Here is a 4,796-nt window from a genome sequence, read left to right as displayed (position 1 = left end):
TGCTCTAAAGATTTGGCGTCACTATCTTCTTGGAAATCATTGCAATATATACACCGATCACAAGAGCCTTAAATATATCTTCACCCAATCCGATCTCAACATGAGGCAACGTCGATGGCTTGAGTTAATCAAAGATTATGATCTTGAAGTTCACTATCATCCCGGCAAGGCGAATGTCGTTGCCGATGCACTAAGCCGCAAGGCTCAATGCAATTGTTTGACCATGGGACCTCCTCTTCATACTCTTTGTGATGAATTCCGGAAACTTGAATTAGGAATGGTCAAGGAAGGTCATCTCGGTGCTCTTAGATCAAGTCCAATCTCTATGATCAAATTAAGGAAGCTCAAAGAAATAACAAAGGTATGGCCCGAATTCGTACACTCATGAAGGAGGGTAAAGCTCAATGTTTTTCTTATGATGATCAAGGGGTCCTATTCTTTGGGAAACGTATTGTCGTGCCTAAGGATCACAACTTGAGGCGCTTAATTCTTGACGAGGCTCATAATTCTCAATTCTCGATTCACCCGGGTAGCACAAAATGTTTCAAGATCTTAAGCAAAGGTTTGGTGGACTCGCATGAAGCGGGAAATCGCTCGATATGTCGCCGAGTGCGATGTTTGCCAAAGGGTTAAAGCCGTGCATCTCAAACCGGCCGGTACCCTTCAACCCTTGCCTATTCCATCTTGGAAGTGGGAAAATATTGGAATGGACTTTATCACCGGGTTGCCGAAGACTATTCACGGGTATGATTCTATTTGGGTAATTGTTGACCGCTTAACCAATCGGCCTTCATTTTCTTCCGGTCAAGACTACCCTACCGAGCCAAGCATATGCGGAATTGTATCTTACTCGCATTGTATGTCTCCATGGTGGTTCCTAAAACAATTGTCTCCGATCGTGGTCCGCAATTTGGTTGCCCACTTTGGAGAAGTCTTCATGAAGCCATGGGAACCGACCTCACCTATAGTACCGCTTACCACCCTCAAACCGATGGCCAAACCGAGAGGGTGAATCAAATCCTTGAAGATATGTTACGGGCTTGTGTTTCTAGTATATGAGAAGAAGTGGGCCACTTGTTTGCCATTTGCGGAATTCTCTTATAATAATAGCTATCAAGCAAGTATCAAGATGTCCCCCTTTGAAGCTCTTTATGGACGACGTTGTAGAACGCCCATCAATTGGTCCGAATCCGGGGAGAGACCTTTCTTTGGCCCGGATTTGGTGAAAGATGCCGAAGACCAAGTTAAGATCATTCGCGAAAATCTTCGCATTGCCCAATCCCGTCAAAAGCTATATGCGATCGTCGCCGCCGTGAACTCCATTTCAAAGTCGGTGATTATGTCTATCTTAAGGTCTCTCCTTTCAAGGGTACTCGTCGCTTCCGGGTCCAAGGGTAAATTGGCACCTCGTTTCGTCGGACCGTTCCAAGTCACTAAAAGGATTGGAATGGTGGCTTATCAATTGGATCTTCCCCAATCACTTTCCCCCGTTCACAACGTGTTCCACATATCTCAATTGAAGAAATGCCTTCGTGTTCCTACCGACGCCATCGACCTTGAATCACTCAATCTCCAAGCGGGTCTTACCTACGAGGAGCATCCTATTGCCATCCTAGATCATGTGGAAAGGAAAGTAAAGCGAAGCATGGTGAAGTTTGTGAAAGTTCAATGGAGCAACCACTCCGAAGACGAAGCCACATGGGAACGCGAGGATCGTTTGCGTCAAGACTACCCCGACTTCTTCTTCCAATGAGTGAGTCCTCAAGCTTCTCCCACCGCACCCAACCTTCTTTAAGAAGTTCATCCTTCTAGATATCTTATATGTGTACACAATCACAATCGAAGAGAAATTAAGGTGTCCTACCGTTCCACACTACCCATGCCTTGCACATCCCTTCTTCGATGTTACTTGTCTAGGTGAATATGGCCTTAATACACCCGAAGCTCTATCGTCTTTTGTCTACCAAATCTCGGGACGAGATTTTCTTAAGGGGGGGAGAATTGTCACGACCCAAAATTAAAAGCACGGGATTAAAAATTAAGCAACATCCTCATGAGCATCACCCTAGCATTATGGAGCATCATATGCACTTAATCACATGTGACCATCCATTTTCTTGTGTGAATTATGTATAAGTTGTGAAGTAAGTTTAAATTTTGCTATGTGACTGTGCCCCCAATATTTTATTCAAATACTAGATTTCAAATGGTGATTTGTGGATATTTTTGTGCAATTTTTGAATGCCTAACCCGAGCCATAAAATTCTTGGAAAGTTTGAAAACTGCAATGTTGTTTGAATTTTTTGTGAACAATCCATCACAGATTTTTGAGCTCTTGTTGTTGCATTGTGTTCTTGATGATTTGATCTAGCTTCCATAAAAATTTGGTGATTTTTGGAGCCCGGGAAGTGCACGTTTTTGAATGTGTAAGTTGAACCGTTGCTTTGTTCTTTCTCCCTTTCCTCCCGGCCCCACCGGTCAGCCTCCTCCTCCTCTCCTCCGCGCGCCCGGGCCCGGCGTCAGCCACCCCTCCGCGCCGCCCGCGCCTCTGCGCCCGCCCGTTGGGCGTCCGCGCGGCGCGGCACGCCGGCGGCCGCTGGGCCGTCCAGCGTGGCCGCCGCCCCCTCGTGTCCCGCGCGCCGCGCCCCTTCTCCTCCCCGCGCTCGCCGTTTCCTCTTCCTCCTTCCCCATTCAAACCGCACGCCCCGCCCGTTCCTCTCCCTCCGCTCCGAGCCGCCGCCGCCGCCGCAATCCCCCGCCGCCGCTTCGTCTCCGCCATTTCCGCGCGGCCTCACACCCCCTCACCTTCCTCGCCCCGCTCCGCCCCGATTGCCCGCGCCCACCTTCTCCTCCTCCCCCTTGTCCGATTCCGGCCGCCCGCCGCCTCTCTCTCCGGCCGTAGCTTTCCCCCGGCGCTCGCCCCTCCCGCCGCCGCTGCCCTCCGCCGCGCCGTCGCCTGCCGCCCCGCCCCGCTCGTCCGTGCCGTGGCCGAGCGTCCCTGCCGTGCCGCGCGGCTGGCGCGCGCGCCGCCCTGCCCCGTTCGCCCCCCTGCCGCTCGTCCCTTTGCCGGCCGCCGCCGCGTCGCGCCGCGCGCGCGCGGGCGCGCCCCGGCCGCGCCGTGGCGAGTCAAGGCCGCCCCCCCTGGCCTTGACTCCGCCTGGGCCGCGCGCTGGCCGCCTGGGCCCACCTGTCGGTGCCCAGGGGTGCTAGATCCGGGTGGATCTAGCGCCGGCCGCCTCGTTTCCCCGTTTATCATTTCATGTGATCTTGTTAATTGCATAGGAAATGTTGTAGGCCTCCAAAATTGCGAAGTTTGTTTTGTTTGAATCCTCTATAGTAGATCAGCTTAGATAAATTAAGTTCATGCATGTTAGAGTTCTGTATTTTAAGTTATAAATTATTCTTGTTAAACCAAGTTAATCCTTAATCTTATCTTGTGGAGCTCTAAAAATGTCAAACTAAAGTTTGTTATATTCCCTGTAAAGTGCTTTTTCTCATATGCTAGTTGTGTAATTGTTCCAGTACTGTTTGATAGGTTTTTAATGTGTTTTTTAGTTTTGCTGCCTGCAATCTTATAAAATGAATATCTTTTGATAGAAAATTGATAAAATGGTAAAACCACTTCTGTTATCCTTTTTATCATGTCTTGTACCTCTGGTAATTTTATTAGGATTTTTGAAAATGTTTTGCATGGCTTGTAAGATTTATCTTGAGTTTAGCTGCTGAAAATTGTAAATATCATAAGTAATTCTACAAATAAGTTTTTGATGCAAACTCAACTCTCATGAGTTTATTTTGATATCCTCTGGGTGCAGAAATTAAATCATGATTTGTTCTTGTTAATTTGTTGCATGAGCGAGTTTGCCTTCGGGTTTAGAATTTAAATTAGTAATCGAGCTTGTAGTGCCACGATGGTATTGCCTTCGCGTTGATGTGACTTTTCTCTTCTATTGTTATATCATTGCATATCATCTCATTTTCACATCATTGGCATCATCCTAATGCATACATTTCATTCATGCATTTTAGTGACCGAGACGCCGGAGGACGTACCCGTTGAGCCCGCCGAGTTCGTTGAGACCGAGCCGGGAGCCGAGTGTGTGGTCGAGCAAGAAGAGAACCAAGGCAAGCAGCTAAGCATGATTCCTTGACCTATTTAACTTGCTTAAATTTAGTTATTTCACTTGGGTGTCTATGCTTATGATAAATACTTATCTATTGCATCGTTGGTCCTATTTTCATGCAATGTCCTCCCTTGATTTGTATATCCATGTCCTTGGCACACGTAGCTAGTTGCAACTTAATTAACTAAATGCTTAGTTGTGCTTAGAGTTGGTATATATCTTGTAGGGAAAGTTGGAATAGGATCACTTGTTTCACCACCTATGATTATCTTGAGCATATTATCCGGTGTCGGGTTGTTGGTTGGATCGGTCTAGTTGGAAGTGTGTTTTTGGGGTTTGAGCGGAAGGTAGGGCCTAGAGAAAGGAGTCTCGGAGGCTTAGTCCGCTTAAACCGATTAAGGACCGTCCGTGGATGACCTTGGAAATTGAGCACTTATCGTACTACCACATATCCATTCATGGGGTGGATAAACCAAATACCCTCTATTTTAATCGTTGATGCACGGTCCTAGATGCGTGGCCGTGGGGCTTTGTAGAGAGCCTTAGGGGTGTCCCCGGTGGACCTAGGTAACTCTCCGCGCAAGTTAGGCGTGATGTTCAACGGTTAGAACTTGTCGAGAAAGGTTGACGCGAGTACCCCCTCACCCCACGTGATCGGTTGGGTGAGTCGCA

This window comes from Panicum hallii, chromosome 7 (genome assembly GCF_002211085.1).
Source record: "Panicum hallii strain FIL2 chromosome 7, PHallii_v3.1, whole genome shotgun sequence".
In the NCBI taxonomy this organism is placed as follows: Eukaryota; Viridiplantae; Streptophyta; class Magnoliopsida; order Poales; family Poaceae; genus Panicum; species Panicum hallii.
The sequence above is the reverse complement of the archived record's forward strand: the minus strand, read 5'-3'. Positions refer to the sequence as shown.